At 39.7% G+C, this 17781-nt stretch overlaps 1 protein-coding gene across 1 annotated transcript in view; it reads left to right on the top strand.

Annotated features, from left to right (window-relative positions):
• Positions 1-407: 407 nt before the first annotated feature.
• The window catches only part of PRKCQ (protein kinase C theta), a 98001-nt gene continuing 80627 nt past the window's right edge, over positions 408-17781 (top strand). The window contains exon 1 of the mRNA XM_075273947.1: positions 408-451. The gene's annotated coding sequence lies outside the window, so the exon portion shown is untranslated. The remainder of the gene's footprint in view (positions 452-17781) is intronic.

Below are 17781 nucleotides of genomic sequence, written 5' to 3'. Positions count from 1 at the left end.
TAATTGATAATGGTGACTCCAACTCATTGATATGTCAGATACTTGCCTCCTCTAAATAATAGTGCTGGTACTATAGTGGGTCCTGGTTTTGTATATATTTTTTTATCTGAACCGCTTAAAGAGTTCTTTCAAGACTTTTTTAAGCTCATGTTGTAACCCAACATCAGTCAATCAGTAACATATAGAATCTACATTACAATATTTACAGATTTACCGCTAAGAAGTGAAATTTGGATATTGAAAAAGCTTTTTATTTACAAATTAGAGATTACCTTTAGAAAATCTAATGTTACAGGCTCTGTGTCACTGAACTAGTTAAGCAAGTTAGAGGAGTGTCTTAAAGTGGATGTGGGATGGAGAAGCAAAGAACAGTAGAGCTGTTTTGAGCAGTGATGCCATGTCATACAGGACACAGACTACATCTCCTGCCGCCTGCTGCAGCCGTGTCAAGGTAATATATGCTTTTATTTCTAGCCCTTAAATATTGGCGTTTACTCAGGTTTCCTGTGTGTTAGCTATGTAGTCTTCATAAATCTTTATAAGTATTTCACAACTTAAAGTCATGTCACTTTTAAGCATTTTCTGGCACTCACAAATAAGTTATATATACATAGCATTTAGTATAGTTTTGTTGGCAGCTGACTACATACCATGAGCTATTGCTAGAATTATACACTTGCATTGTTATTTGATGTTACATACTTTTATTTAGATAAAAAATATTCTCCATCATTTAACAGAACATGAGAATGAGAAAGTTTTAGAAGACAATTGCATTCTTCCCTTATGTATAAGTAGAAGCAGAACATACAAGAGAAGGGACTTAACATATCTCACTGGTTAACAATACATGAAAAGCTGATGTGAACTGGAATGCGTCTGAATTGTGAATATGAATATACTCCAGTTCCAGTAATATCACTCCCGGGCCTGGCTATGATGCCATTATTAAAACAGATACTGAATTGATATTCTTTCAATACGTATATCTTCTTTTATAAAGATAAGTAAAAGTGTGAGCTTTGATTCTTTGTCATTTTAACAACCAGGTCTCTGTCATTCAGATGTAGCAGGGCTGAAGTGCCACAGACCAGTTTTCTTTGTGTATTGTTGAGAAAATGAAACCATTCGCTGTGCAAAATGCACAATTCAGAATTATTACCCTGTGTTAGGGCATTTTCACAAGATTATGGAACTGTTCTTTTGTGGGGTGCCATGTAATGTAGTAGTACTTATATTCATAGCAAAACCTGTAACTGAAAAGTAAGTTTAGGATTAAAGGGAATCTGTCACCTTGAAAATGTAGTGTGATCTACAGGCAGAAGTTACAGGATCTGAGCAGATGGATGGATAGTTTTATGGGGGAGAGTCAGTATAACTTATATTGTATTAATGTATACTTCTTTGTGCTTATAGAATGTCGTCTAGTCATGAGATTGCTCATACATTGTGACTGACAGCACTCCGTGAATGACTGTGCATACAGCCATGGTTGTCAATCAAAAAAACTCTATATCAGCTACTCCTGCTCTATAACATGCCAACTGCACTTTCCATTTACAAGATTCCCTTGAATAAAGAAATTCGGCTATTGTCTAATATGCAGTATAATGTTATTGAAAACATCCTGTAGAGACATCAGTAATCCAATGATGTTTTACAAAAAAAAAGTGTGAATGCCTTAAAAAAAAGCATTTAGTCACACAACAACCATGCAATATTTTATACTTTTATTTCAAAAAGACTACAGTGTTGTAGGCACGGTACCGATACTTTTATTGGCTAACCAGAAAAATTACATTTGCAAGCTTTCAATGCACAGAGGCTCCTTCTTCAGGCCTTTGCATGTGAATGACACAACAATGGCAAGGTGATATACAAAGGCAATTAGTGCATGGGATGATATGTTAGTGAGATAAGGTAGGGTAATAAAACTGAGATTATAGGGGTAAGGAGTTGGGGTGGGAGGAATTGTAGTCATCTGGAATTAATATAATGGAGGCTGGTGAATTGTGTCCATGTAAGAGCTCATAAATGCAGGTGTTAAATTGATTCCTTTTGTCAATGATCTGAAGTTTATCATATGCTTGAATTCACAGATTTTTCTCTCTCTGTCCTTCTTAAACAGATCTTTTAGAATCAGGACTGTCAAGTTTGACAAACAGTGGTTTAGCCCAGAGAGGTATTTTTCTTCCCATGTGGGTATCCAGCTGAAACTCTATTGTGTGCCTACATAAATTATTCCTGGTCTGCAGTTTTTTTTAGTCCTGTTTATTTATTTATTTATTTTGCTTACTTATATAGCACCATCATATTCCACAGCACTTTACAGACTTTGTGGTCACTGTCGCATATAGGGCTTGCAATCTGCATTCCCTATCAGAATTGTTTTGGAGTGGGGGAGGAAAGCAGAGTACCCGGAGGAAACCCACACAAACATGTGCATGTAGAGAACATTCAAACTCCTTGCAGATGTTGTCCATGGCAGGATTTATACCTAGGACTCCAGCGCTGTCCTGCTGTGTGTTTGGGATGTGGACTATACTTGATAACAAGCTGTGGGTACAAGTCTTCATTTTTTGCAGTTGCATGGAAATGTGGCAGTTTCTAATGGTGGTGGTTGCCGTTTTATGCAACAGCAAGAAATGCAAGACTTGTACCCACATCTTGTCATCAAGCACAGTTCACATACCAAACACATAGCAGGACTATAACATTTCTGGAACATTTTCATGTACATCCTCCAATGTGGAGTACATGATACCGTGTACAAGGTTCACCAGTGAAGGAATTACATTGGAGAAACAAAATAAAAACTGTAGACCTTGGAGAATTTACACAGGCACGCAATAAAGCATCAACTGGATACCCCCATGGGAAACACTTCTCCAGGCCAGACCACAGCTTGTCAGACTTAAAAGTCCTTATGCTAAAATATCTGTTCAAGAATGACGGAGAGGGAAAAATCTGGGAATTCAAGCTGGTGATAAAATCCAGATACTTGAATGAAGGATTCAATCTAACACCTGGATTCATGAGCCCTTAGGGTCCATTCCCACGGAGGAAAATGGTGAGGAATTTGGTGTGGAATTTCAGCGCTGAAAAAAAAGCCTCTCATTGATTTCAATGGGTTCCTTTTGTGCTAGCAGAAAAAGGAACCCATTGAAGTCAATGGGAGGCTTTTTTTTCAGCGCTGAAATTCCACACCAAATTTTCCTTTATGTGAATGGACCCTTACATGGACACAAATCACCACCCTCCACTATATTAATTCCTGATGTCTACTACCCCCTTCCCCAACTCCTTACCGCTATAATCTTAGTTTTATTATCCTACTTTATCTCACTTACATATTACCCCATGAACTATTTTGTGTATCGTCAGTGTTGTGCTGTGTTCTCAGCCATTCATTTGTAAATATCTGAAGAAGGAGCCTCTGTACTTTGAAAGCTTGTAAATGTAATTTTTCTGGATAGCCAATAGGTATCATACATACATCACTGTTGTCTTTTTGTCACAATAGTATCATTGCATGATTTTTTTTTTCTGGTTTCTCGGTACTGCACTATTTTTCCCTATAAGTCACACAACAAGTTTGCTGACTTTGGATGTTGTCACAAGATTTACCTGAAAAACTTTTAGGACATTTCTATTTGAAATATACTTAAACCTACAAAAGATTCACATTAGGTTGGTGTTAGGTATGCAGTTTATGTCACTTATAGTTGTACTTTATTGCATAGCTATGGAATAAATCCTTACCTTTTTGATTTATATTTGTGATCATATGCCTGATCACTTGGAACTTGCACCCACTGACCAGGTCAGGTGTTTTTCTGGTGCTGCTCTGCATAACTGTTTTTTAGTTTTGTATAGCTATGTGGCTGCTGGGTAAAAGCAGAGGGCAAAAGGAAGATACAGCAATATGTGGTCAGAACACTTTATTGAAATTACTTCTCTGCCAGAGAGATACCGGCTTTATTGTGATGTTACAAAGAATTCTGTCAGGTTTCAGCTGTAGGACTCACTGGCTGTTTGCTTCTGACCTTCCCATGTCTACTAATGTTCACAAGGCAGAAAATGGATTCCTCATGTGAACATACTGCGCGGCTAGCTGCAACGGAATGCCTATGCAGTGCACCAGCATCCCATTATGGCATTGTGCTCCAGATTAGGTCAGAATGAATGGGCCTGATTGGGAGTGAGTCTCACGCTGCGCAGAATTCACGGCAGATAGGTTATCTCGCTTCCTTTTTCCACTACTAACTAGCGGAAAAAAGAAGCAAGCGGCTCCCATTGAAGTCAATGGGAGCCGTTTTGGCAGGAGGATGTTGAGGCAGATTCTGCCTCAAAATCCGCTACCAAAAAAACTCTGTGTGAACATACCTTAAGTCTGAGTTGAGACATGGTTTTTGGTCAGGATTTTGACACAGAATCCGTGTCAAATCCTGCTCCAAAAACCGCCTCCCATTGAAATTTCCTTTTTCTGCAAGCGGTTAGTTCCCGCAGTGAATAACAAAATGCCTTCACTTCTATTAGATGTTACCTCTGCCAGCGTCTAATAGAACTAATGCAATGACAAGCCTGAAAGCCTTCAACAGGCATCCGGCTGTCATAGCAACCAATCGCCACCCTCCAGTTCAGGAGGGCGGTAAGTGGCGAAAAATGGCGCCGCCCTTGCCGCCCCTGCAATTTAGATGCTGCGGTCCATGTGACCACAGCATCTAAAGGATTAACAGCTGCAATCGGTGCGGGCACCGACTGCTGCTGTTAGCGGCGGGTGCTGGCTGTATTATACAGCTGGCATCCACCCTGTATGGATAGAGCTCAGCTCCTTAGCTCTCTCCATACATCCCCATGTGACTCTTGACATAGTATTACGCTAAGGGTCGCTAAGGGGTTAAAATATGTTTGATAATCACAGCATAGTCACAGTACTGTATATCTAAATTGTAAGATTATTTCCAACCAAAACTGTTAATTCGTGTGATATTTATTAACTGAATGTAGATGGGAGGTATAATGGTAGGTTAACTGCAAAGTGTAAAGCTAATAGAAAAAAAACAAGAAATATTATGTATTTGTATACATTTCATCATATACTTCATATATTGTAATAAAAAATGTAGACAAATGACAACTGTGGACAAAAATGCTTATTTTTAGGGGAATCTCAAATTAAACATTTTCTACTGAAATAGGCATTTGACTTTTTATAAAAAGTCCTGAGTCATTTTGACCACTTTCTAATGACAGACATTTGCTCACTGACATCAGTTGGGTCATATTAAAATTTTGGGCTACATAGAGACTTTTTGGTTTGAGTTTCAGGTTTGTATCAGGACGAACAAGTTCAGTATGAATCACAACTTAAATTGGCTTAAAACATAGTATATAACACTGTCAACATCAATATTGTTTTGGCGGAGTGGCAATTTACAGAATTTCAGGAAAAGTATGAGGTCTGCCATCTGAAAAAGCTAGAATATGTTCTGAAATAAAAAGGATTATATGACCCTGTGAACAACACGGGAGGAAAAAAAGAAATTGGATTATCCTGCTAGATATCCCTGTATGGGATTACATGCCACATCAACATTGTATTGGTGGAGTGACAAATTAAATAATGTCAAGAAATATTTATGGAACACCATCAGCATGCCTGGTCTGACTGCCATCAAAATATCATCTGATGCAGATAGGATTCTAAGACCCTGAGAACAACATTTGGGAGAGAAAAATGAACTTGGATTATCCTGCTGGTTATCCCAATATGGGAGCACAGTGTGGAGGAACTGGAGGATTACATCAACATTGAGTTAGCAGAGTGACAATGTACAGAATTTCAAGAAAAATTTAGGGCACAATATCAGCGTGCATGGCCTGCAATCTGAAAAAGTTAGACTATCTTCTGAAATGGATTTTAATAACCATGAGAACTACACTTGGCATCCAAAAAAGCATCTAGATTATCCTGCTGGTTATCCCTGAATGAGACCAAATGCTAGATCAACATTATATTGAAGAAGGAGTACCAATTTATAGAGCTTCAACACTAATGGCTAATACTCTGTTTGCAGATCTTGAACCTCGCCATCGATTTGCCAGTTGCTAATGTAAAAAAAAAAATTGCCATTCAGGAGATTATTGCATGTAGCTATGTGCCACCAAAAGCAGTGGAAATGTATCTGCCAGTGCCACCACCACGAAAGCTTGCCTTAGATTTACCTCAGGCTGTTCTTTTGGAAGTTGGGGCTGCACATCTGGTGAAATTCTTACAATTGCAGCTGCACCTCCTTCTTCCTGTAATGTTACCCTGTCACCCTAACCAGGTTGCCAGGTTTTATCTGTAATAGAATCATCATTAGCTTCACCATCAGTAATGTCACCATCTTTCCCACTTTTTAAGGCGACTAATCATCACAATGGGATTTCTCTGTGCCCTCACAATTCCTAACAGATGTCTCCCTACCCGAATAACTACCAGTAGCACGCCTATGGCTTCTACCTCTACCTCCATTTAAAAAAAAAAAACTGGCAGATCTCATCCAACTCATCAAGAAGTGGAAGTCGTGGACCATGAGGAATATCTCTCTCAGCAGATGCCACATAATTAATAGAGTGTGTGATCTGTGTTAGTAATGAAGACATGGTTGACAGTACAGAAAAACAGAATTGAAAATTATGTTTTACAACAGGGGAAAGAAGAACATACAGAACCCTGACTCAACATTTATGCTTCGTTGCTTTCAAAATGTCTTTATTCTACCTTTTTTGTCTAGCCATTTTACTGGACATTACTTATTTATAACAGTGATAGGCAACAATTCTGACACAGCATTTTTTAATTCTTTTTCTACAAAAAATTTTCCGTCATTTTCCTGGTGATTGCCTGCACCCAGAGTAAGCTCCGGGGCCAACGTCACATTACTATGACACTCGGGAGCCTTGTGAAGGCTCCCCGGCTTGTCATTATATTGCTTCTATTGCAGGCTATGCTACATAGCCTGAAATAGAAGTGCCGGTATTTTGCAATGCATTGCATTTGCTTAAAAAAAATTAAAAAAATATAAAAAATTTTAAAAGTATTAAAAATTCAAATCACCCCCCTTTCCCTAGAACACATAGAAAAGTAGTTAAATACTGTGACACATACATGTTAGGTATCCCCGTGTCCAATATTGCCCGTTCTACAAATCTATAAAAATATTTTTCCTGTACGGTAAACGCCGTAGCGGGAAAAATAGTCAAAAGTGCCAAACCGGCGTTTTTTCACTGTTTTGATTCTGATAAAAATTTGAATAAAAAGTGATCAAAGCAATAGCCGAATTTCCCGAAAATGGTAGAACTAAAAAGTACACCCGGCCCAGCAAAAAAAAAAAAATATATACGCCCTATGCATCCCTGTACACAGACGTATAAAAAAAAGTTACGGCTGTCAGAATATGGCGACTTTTAGAAAAAAATTTTTTAACACAGTTTTGGATTTTTTAAGGGGTTAAAATGTAAATAAAACCATATAAATTTGGTATCCGCGGAATCATAACGAAACACAGAATACAGGGGGCATGTCATTTTGGCTGCACAGTGAACACCGTAAATGCATTTTTTATTTAAATTCACCCCATTCTGAATTTTTTTCCAGCTTCCCAGTACATTAAACAGAATAATTGATGGTGGCATCATGAAGAAAAATTTGTCCCGCAAAAATTAAGACCTTATATGGCTCTGGGAGCAGAGAAATAAAAAAATTATGGGGTTTAGAAGGAGGGGAGTCAAAAACAAAAAACGAAAATCAAAAAATGCCATCTGCGGGAAGGGGTTAAATAAAAACAGAGTTAGAAAAATCATAGGAGTTGCTCTGCATTGTACTGTGGCTGCAGTGTTCAAATACACTGTTCAGGTCACACTTTCAGTGCCAAAAATCTAATTTTGTAAAAAAAAAATTTTTTTTTGCAGTTTTTTTTTTAAATATAGTGTAGGATCTGGCATTAGTGCTGCACTGTGATCTTTGACTGTCCATAGACAGTGTCATGTTATTTTGACAGTCTTCGGCAACCTTTTAGTGCTAAAATTCTATTTTGTTAAGGGTTAAGAATTGATTTTTTGTAAAAAAAAAAAAAAAAAAAAAATATACAGAAACTACCATTGTCACTCTGAAAATGCTATGTGACTGTCATACAGTGTGCTCTAGACTAACATTCAAGGGCCAGTTCATTCTTTCGGTGCTAAATCTTATCTTTTTGCTAAGCCTTTTTCACAATAGTATTTTTGTTAAAAATAAAACAGATGAACTGCTTTTGTCACCCCAATTCCAATGTGACTATCATTGAATTTGTTTTACTTGAATATTCACTGGCCAGGTCACCCTTTCTGTTCTACATCTCATCTTCTTGCTCAGTAATTTTTGAATCTTGCAATAGTGTATTTCTTACGACTAAAGCAAAAAAAACAGTTATTGCCATTCCCAAAATCCAATGTCACTATCACGCAGTGTGTACTATTTGATTATTCCCTGTCCAGGTAATTTTTTCAGTGCTAAATCTCAAGGTCTTGTTAAGTTTTGGGGGTTTTTTGTAATGGTGTTTTTAGTTAAAAAAAAAAAAATACAGAAAAACTGCCACTGTCCCTCATAAAATCAAATCTGATTGTTATGCAGTATAGTATAATATTAAATTGCCAGATCACACCTTCAGTGTTAAATCTCAGTTTAACCCTAATTTTCTTGACATTTAATTTTTGCCAAAAAAAAAAGCATATACACACAGTGCCAGAATTGGTGCCAGCCACTATTATATAAGCAGTGCAATGACTGGAAAAACCAGGGCAAACAACAGGCTAAAGGAGAAGGAACAAACACTTGTGCTACTATAATTCCATCCACGACTGCAAGTGCTAACTATACAAATCTGGGAGTTAACACCAACACTACTTTTGGTCTTGGTAGTGCCGTGGCACCAGGCGTAATGATTGTGCAATGGTATACACTCTTCCAGCACTGCTGCTGTGGACAGCAGCAGCTACATGTGGTCTTCTCCCTTTGAGGATTTTTGGCAAAGTAGAATTGGCAGTGGCATACTACACTTTCTTGATTTTTCAAGAAAAAATTTCTACTGAAATAGGCAATTGAATTTTAATAAAAAGTCCTGAGTCAGTTTGGCCATCCACTTTCTAATGACAAACATTGACATCAATAGTGCCATAATAAAATTTTCGGCTATCTAGAGACTCTTTTCAGAGCACTGCTCTTTGGCTGAACCTGCTGGGAAAGCCCAGCAACATTATCAGTTGTTTTAAATCTTTATCATTTGCAATTAATCCTTTAAGAAAAAATTACTTTTGTCAAAATGAATGAGGCATGGATCCATGAATAGTGCCCACTAAGTATAATGAGGGTTAATCCACTGTGCATTCTGCAGATACATTGTTTTTTGTGGTCTACGTAAACAACTTCAGGGTGTGACTTTTCTTCAAGAGGATATCTCCACTCTTCAAAAGCTAGCTTGGCAGCCAGGAATTCTCTATCACCAATGGAATGTTTTATCTTGGCAGGAGAGAAGAGTTTGGACAAGAAACTGGAGCCAACCAATCTTCTTGTGCCATTTTTTCTGAGACACTAATGCTCTAGAAGCTGTGGAAAAAGCGTCCCCCTCAAGGAAGAATTGCTTGGTCAAACAGACGTGGTATAGAATGGAAGCAGAGGCAAAGACTCTTTAAAATTTCGTTAAGGCATTTTCAGCTTCTGGGGTCCAATTCTCCACATTCATTCCTTTCTTGGTAAAGGCAGATATCGCAGAGACCAGAGAGAAGAAGCCTGGAATTAACTTATGGCAGAATTGGAAAAGTTGATGAATCTCTGTATGGCATGAATATCATAAGGACAATGTCAATCTCGAATTGCAGCTAACATCTCTGTGTCAAACCATAGACCATATATTCCAAAATTGGTAAAGAAATCTCCTCAAATACACAATTCTCAATCTTGGCATACAGTTTTTTTTTCATCTAGATAGGTCAAGGAGGATGTGTTTACGATGAAAACTTATGTCTATAGAGTAAATCATAATGTCGTCAAGGTACATTGCATTGAGTAAATGGAAAGGCATCACCAGATACTTGTAATATCCTGCTTTTCCACTCAAATACAGTCCTATGAAAAAGTTTGGGCACCCCTATTAATCTTAATCATTTTTAGTTCTAAATATTTTGGTGTTTGCAGCAGCCATTTCAGTTTGATATATCTAATAACTGATGGACACAGTAATATTTCAGGATTGAAATGAGGTTTATTGTACTAACAGAAAATGTGCAATATGCATTAAACCAAAATTTGACCGGTGCAAAAATATGGGCACCTCAACAGAAAAGTGACATTAATATTTAGTACATCCTCCTTTTGCAAAGATAACAGCCTCTAGTTGCTTCCTGTAGCTTTTAATCAGTTCCTGGATCCTGGATGAAGGTATTTTGGACCATTTCTTTCTACAAAACAATTCAAGTTCAGTTAAGTTTGATGGTCGCCGAACATGGACAGCCCGCTCTCAAATGATCTGTAAACAAAGATTGTTCAACATAGTTGTTCAGGGGAAGGATACAAAACATTGTCTCAGAGATTTAACCTGTCAGTTTCCACTGTGAGGAACATAGTAAGGAAATGGAAGACCACAGGGACAGTTCTTGTTAAGCCCAGAAGTGGCAGGCCAAGAAAAATATCAGAAAGGCAGAGAAGAAGAATGGTGAGAACAGTCAAGGACAATCCACAGACTACCTCCAAAGAGCTGCAGCATCATCTTGCTGCAGATGGTGTCACTGTGCATCGGTAACAATACAGCGCACTTTGCACAAGGAGAAGCTGTCAGGGAGAGTGATGAGAAAGAAGCCGTTTCTGCACGTACGCCACAAATAGAGTTGCCTGAGGTATGCAAAAGCACATTTGGAGAAGCCAACTTCATTTTGGAAACAAAGATTGAGTTGTTTGGTCATACAAAAAGGCGTTATGCATGGCGTCCAAAAAGAAACAGCATTCCAAGAAAAACACTTGCTACCCACTGTAAAATTTGGTGGAAGTTCCATCATGCTTTGGGGCTGTGTAGCCAATGCCGGCACCGGGAATCTTGGTAAAGTTGAGGGTCACATGGATTCCACTCAGTATCAGCGGATTCTTGAGAATAATGCTCAAGAATCAGTGACGAAGTTGAAGTTACGCCGGGGATGGATATTTCAGTAAGACAATGATCCAAAACACCGCTCCAAATCAACTCAGGCATTCATGCAGAGGAACAATTACAATGTTCTGGAATGGCCATCCCAGTCCCCAGACCTGAATATCATTGAACATCTGTGGGATGATTTGAAGCGGGCTGTCCATGCTCGGCGACCATCTAACTTAACTGAACTTGAATTGTTTGTCCAAAATACCTTTATCCAGGATCCAGGAACTGATTAAAAGCTACAGGAAGCGACTAGAGGCTGTTATCTTTGCAAAAGGAGGATCTACTAAATATTAATGTCACTTTTCTGTTGAGGTGCCCATACTTTTGCACCGGTCAAATTTTGGTTTAATGCATATTGCGCATTTTCTGTTAGTACAATAAACCTCATTTCAATCCTGAAATATTACTGTGTCCATCAGTTATTAGATATATCAAACTGAAATGGCTGTAGCAAATACCAAAATATTTAGAACTAAAAATGATTAAGATTAATAGGGGTGCCCAAACTTTTTCATAGGACTGTATATATTAATGACCCCCACACGTAGTAGTTCTCCCCACCCCAACACCAAATTATATTGCATACAGTTTAGGCCACACAACTGATGAATTTCATACTTACTGCTTCTTCCTTCAAAGTGCTGATACACACCTGGCTGTGCACCAGGCCATCTATTGTCCAGGCCAGCTTCCACTGCCACCATCAGGGTGCACTGTATTCGATGCATGATGTAACGTGCACTTACATGCTACATGCACATGATTGTGTAGATGGGCCATGACTAAACAGCACAGACAGTACATGGATGACATCCATGGGGCGCCTGTGCTTCCACAATCCAATTCATTGGGTTAAGCAAGTGCGGGCCACAAAACAGGATTGGCCCACAGGCCTTGTGTTTAACACCTATGGCCCAATTGATTGAATATCTGAATGATTATTCACAAGCACTGCTCATTGTAAACTTCTCCAGTGAATCATTCACTTATTTGTTGTTGATCACATCTTTTATGTTAATCTTGAAATCATATGTAATGTAAATTCTATGAGGGTAAAATGAATTATCATACCCCCAAAACAGTTGTTCCAATACATATGTGCAAGTTAAAGAGTGTTGTTTGGAAATATTATTGTTCAACGTGTAACATCTCTGCCTGTTCGGGTCCATGCGCCACCCTTGGCTCGCATGCTGCAGTGCAAGAGGCGTGTGCAGTTTGATTCCTTGCTTGGAGTTTTTGGTTGCACTGTGTGAACATGGCTCTATTTCTGTAATTGAATTTCCACCACACCCATCTCCTGCACCTTGTTTGCCTCTTTTCATGAAATGGTTAATTCTATGCCATGTGACTTACAGCCTGTCTTCCAATCAAGCCTAGGGCTGGTCTTTGGCTTCCTATATACAGGCCATCCTCCCACATAGATGTGCTGGTTATTGACTTTATCCCTCTTAAGCTTATCTTCTTCTACCATTATATTACTGACTTCCGACCTCTGGCTTTCCCTACTGACTGTTCTTTGGATTTTGATTTGGCACTGCATAGCTTGACTGTTACCAAACCCTTGGCTTGCCGATTTCCCTTTTGTGTTGTCTTGTCTGCATTTTGTGTTTCACGTATATAGGTAGCGCCCGTCACTCAGTTACCACCTATTACATAGGATAGGACCAGGCAAGCAGGAAGGGACAGTGGGGGTTTCAGCTTAGGGCTCACTGTCTCTTGTGCCCCTTCCCAGGGTTTCCAGCAGCTATTGGGGAACTTCTGTCCTAGCAATTCCCTAACACAATGCTAAAATTGGGCAATCCTCTCAAGATTTGTTTTCTTTCCGGTTCGGGTGGTTCAGGACCAAACTTAGTTTTGAATCAAACAAGTTCAAGCAAAAAAAAAAAGCTTTTGAATAACAGATTTTTTTCAGACTATTGCATGCGGAATCAGCCTTTTGCTGTTAGACCAGCAGTTAACGCTGGGTTCACACCTGCGTCTGGGGTCTCCGTTCTGTGGTTTCCGTCTTCTGCATGCCAGAAGACGGAAACCACAGACCGGGTCCGGCCGTGCGCGGCGGTGAGCGTTTTGCGCTCTCCGCCGCGAAACCGGATTTTTTTATCCGGACACAGAGTACTGCATGTCCGACTGTGTCCGGATTATAAAACCCGGTTTCGCGGCGGAGAGTGCAAAACGCTCACTGCCGCGCACGGCCGGACAGCTTTCTCACCCATTCAAATGAATGGGTGAGAAAGTCTCCTGCAGGCTTCCGTCTCCTGCATCTGTTTTATGCAGGAAACGGAAACCTGCAATAAGGACCGACGACGCAGATGTGAACGAGCCCTTAGGTGTATTTAACAAAAAATGTAAACTCTTATCCAAAAACCCTAATAAAAGATTTTTTTTACTAACAGGACTCACTTTGTCAGTAAAAACTGACTAATCTGTCTGTAATTGATTAAATCTGAATAAACTGTGTTCTAATTCTTCTACTACTAGCTGTATTGCAAGTTGTACAGTACTCAATGCCCTATGCCATTCACTGATGAATAACACATCCATCCATGGCATCCAACATCATTGATATGCCTCATGTCCTAGCCCACACAACCTTATATACTACCATATATACTCGAGTATAAGTCGAGTTTTTCAGCACAGTTTTTGTGCTGAAAAAGTGCTCCTTGGCTTATACTAGAGTCATTACAGTAATTTTCTGCTAGCAGGCCAGGAACGCAGACCCTGCCTCCCCACTGCTCCATCACACGCCAGGTGACATGGCCACATAAGCTCAGGCCCGCACCCGGCGTGTGTCTGCTTCCTGGCGTGCTAGCAGAAGCACTGTAAGTACTTCTGCAGAATGAAATGTACAGCATCGCCACGCTCCTGGCATGTCTGTATGCCAGGTCCAGATGAAGGGTCTGTAAGGGGCGGTTCACACATGCTGATGTGTTCCGTCCGTAAGGAGTCCGCATGAGGACCCTCCCGGATGGAATACAAGCGCAACTGCAAGCGCTTTGCAGTTCAAGCATATGGGCCCCATAGACTATAATGGGTTCCGTGGGCTTGCCGCCCACTGCCCACACAAACGATTCATGCGGGCAGTGGACGGCAAGCCCACGGACCCCATTATAATCTATGGGGCCTGTCTGCTTGAACTGCACAGTGCTTGCAGTTCCGCTTGTGTTCCATCTGTAGGGGTCCTCATGCGGACCCTTACGGATGGAACACATCAGCATGTGTGAACTGGGCATAAGTGTAATGGTGCCGCTGCAGAGCGGTCGCTATAGAAACCGACACCTCCACTGTAAGCTCTTACAGTGGGTAATGCTGGAGCAGCTTTGGCATCTCCGCTGTAAGAGATGCCCTCCCCCCCCCCCCCTCCAAGATTAAAATTAGCCCCATACCTTTAAAGTTGCAGGCCGGCTCCTGCACGATGAGCTTGCAGGAGCCGACCTGTTTTGATGACAGCCGGGAGCCTAATGAAGGCTCCTAGGCCTCTCATCGCTATATTACTATTGCGGCTGGTCTATGACCATCCACAATAGTAATTTATAGAATCTCCCATAGACGGCAATACACTTGTATTGCCATCTATGGGGCTTGCAATCAAATGATTGCAGGTTCAAGTCCCCTGGGGGGAGGTAATAAAATAGTGAAAAAAAAAGTTTAAAAAAATATAATAAATAAAAGTTCTAAATCACTCCTTTCCCTAGAATACATATAAGGGTGGGTTCACACCAGCACACGATCTCTGTTATGCAGGTTTCTGTTTTCTGTTGGCAGAAGATGGAAACCAACATTCATTGTCCGCCAGTGAGCGTCTTCTGCTCTCTGTGGTGAAACCGTTTTTTTTTTTACTGGACACAAAGTCCTGCATGTCCGGAGAGCAGAAGACGCTAACCGGCGGACATTTTTCAAACCTCAAAGTACAAAATTACTGTGAAAAATACACAGTAGGTATCCCTGTATCTGAAAGTGCCCATTCTACTGCAGATACTCTATAGTCAGCCAAGCTGAGTTCCAAGTAGGGGGGAAAAAAAACAGTCCTCAAACTCAGGGAAGGGGCAAACAGACAACCAAAACACCCCCTCCCCTTCCCCAGCATCTACTGCTCCCAAAAATTCCAGCCATTTTAATTTTTGAAATCTTCCAGTAGCTGTTGCATTTCCCCCCTAGGCTTATACTCGAGTCTATAAGTTTTTGCAGTTTTTTTGTGCTAAAATTAGGGGTTTCGGCTTATATTCGGGTCAGCTTATACTCGAGTATATACGGTATATAGGACATCAGCATTATAAGGTGTCCACCTACCACTAACTATTGGCTGAGAGGCTGTCAGGTGGTGTCAGAAAGAACGTCACAGTGACTCCCAAGACGTGTTCTTATTTAATTTTATTTTGTAATACATGTGGTGACCATTTATTTGGTTTTGTTGAAACATTTGGGTCAAACCCAGTTCATGACAGTGCTGATTATCTGTTTAGGAGGTTGATAGAAAGCTATCTTTTCTATGTCAAGTACGGCTTTGTTTCCAGCAATGTTATTCCATTGTACATTTAACTTCTGTGCGCATAATTTCTATTGCTTTTCTCTAAAATCTAGCTTCAACAATAAATAGAAAGCTGCAGAAACCTAATTGACTTGGTTCAGTAATTTATAAGAGAATGATTTAAAGAGGGAGATGCTTTAGGGAAAAGTGAATTATTGATTAAAAAGAAAATCTGTTACAAAGTGAAGTTATATTGTGATTACAGTTGTTTTTTCCTTGGTTGCCGTTGTGTTTTATTCTGTTTACCATGAATTTCGATTTATGATTAACATGAGTATAGATATTATAGTATTATCGTTTAGTGCTACCTTTTCAGTATATTTATTCTGTTAATCATTCACACATTAGCACAATGAGACTTTACAACAATGAGAAGGCAGAAAAAAATTATCACACAGTTCCCAGATACAATATCAAGGAAATTTATAGCCAGACCTGTAATTACTGTACAACCTTTCCAACTCCATAAACATCAAAGCCGGGATTCAGGTTCTCCATTTACTGACTACAGCCGGGAATTCATAATAGATAACTTAGATACTTGGAAATATTAAGCAATAAAATTAATGTAAATTCATAACAATTATGTATGAAATGTTAATATTTCAGATGTGGAGACTATGGAATATTTATATTATAATATTTATAATATTGGGCTTAGAAGCATAAAGAAGTTGAACCTAATGGGCTTTAATTCTCACTCATACTCGTATAAGTAAGTGAACCTGTGAGCCGCAATTCCAAACATAGGCAATGGATAGAAGGGGCAATATTTCTAGAAAAGAAGTAGATCTTTCTTTAAATGTTATCAAACTCTCTAAAGCATTTATAATGCTAACACATTACAAAATGTAGCAGCTAATAATAATCACAAAACTAAATGTGTATTTTCTTCATAAATGACCCTGCTGACATTATTCTCATGTACTTGATTATTTTAAAATGAGATAGAATTCATTGAAATAGCTATTTCCTCTCAAGCAGCTGTAGAGATGTAGTTAATGGCACTCTCTGCTATATCCGGTAGCACCACTTTTCATTATTTCTGTAATTTTTTTTTTTCTATAACTGAGCTAAATAGACAGGTTCTTTGTTATGAGAAAGACTTTCCTTTGGATGCAGTGGGGAGCCTTGTTATGTTACAGCCAGGGAAGGAGGCTTTGTTTCAAGATTATGATGAATGGTGACCTTGCTGGCAAAGAAGACCAACCATGACATGCCCCTGGGTCCATGTACACATTTGCCAGCATGGCAGGCTGTCTGCTTCGCTGCTTATGGACAAGTGTGTTATTAGCATGAAGCAGAGGAATAAATACTGAAATGTTGTGCTTTCAGACCCTTGCTATAAAGCCAAAATAGGGGAGTACACAAATCTTGATGCAGACCACTGCCAGTGCTAGTTGCATGTATGCTCGGGAGACCTCTGTCTGCTCCCAGTTCACCTCACTCAGCCAGCTCTATACCTCCTCCGCCAGTGCCACATATACAAGTATCAGGAGGGAAAGCATCAGCATCAGCAGCCAATACAGTATCTGGAACATGATGAACTGGAGATTTTTCACCTTGCAGAGCTAACCAGATCCGCATGATATCAGCCGGTTGCACCATGTTCATATATTCTAGCAGATAACTTTGACCCCATGGAATTCTGGATCACCAGTGAAAGGAGCTGGCCCAGTTTGCCATAGGTGTTTTATCTTGTCCATCCTCAAGTAACATGGCTGAGAGGGTATTCAGTGCTGTTGGTGGTGTTGTAACACCTAGATAGACCAAACTTCACCACAAGTGTAGAAAAAGTGACTTTTGTGAAAGTGAATCACATACGGATATGTAAGGATTTTCACACACTTTCAGTTGGTTCCAGTGAATAGATCTGCCAATGTCTCTGTCTCCCTGTATCATATTCCATTTACTGTATTGCTTATGCTGCCTGTGACTTCCTAAACAGCCGGACATCATCTCCTGTGACCAGTTCTGTCATGTTCTTTTCCACACTGTACTGCCATGTTGTCACAGCTGCCACCATGCGACTAGACATTT

This window comes from Leptodactylus fuscus, chromosome 5, assembly GCF_031893055.1.
Source record: "Leptodactylus fuscus isolate aLepFus1 chromosome 5, aLepFus1.hap2, whole genome shotgun sequence".
Classification (NCBI taxonomy): Eukaryota; Metazoa; Chordata; class Amphibia; order Anura; family Leptodactylidae; genus Leptodactylus; species Leptodactylus fuscus.
This window is presented reverse-complemented; position numbering and strand designations above follow the sequence as displayed.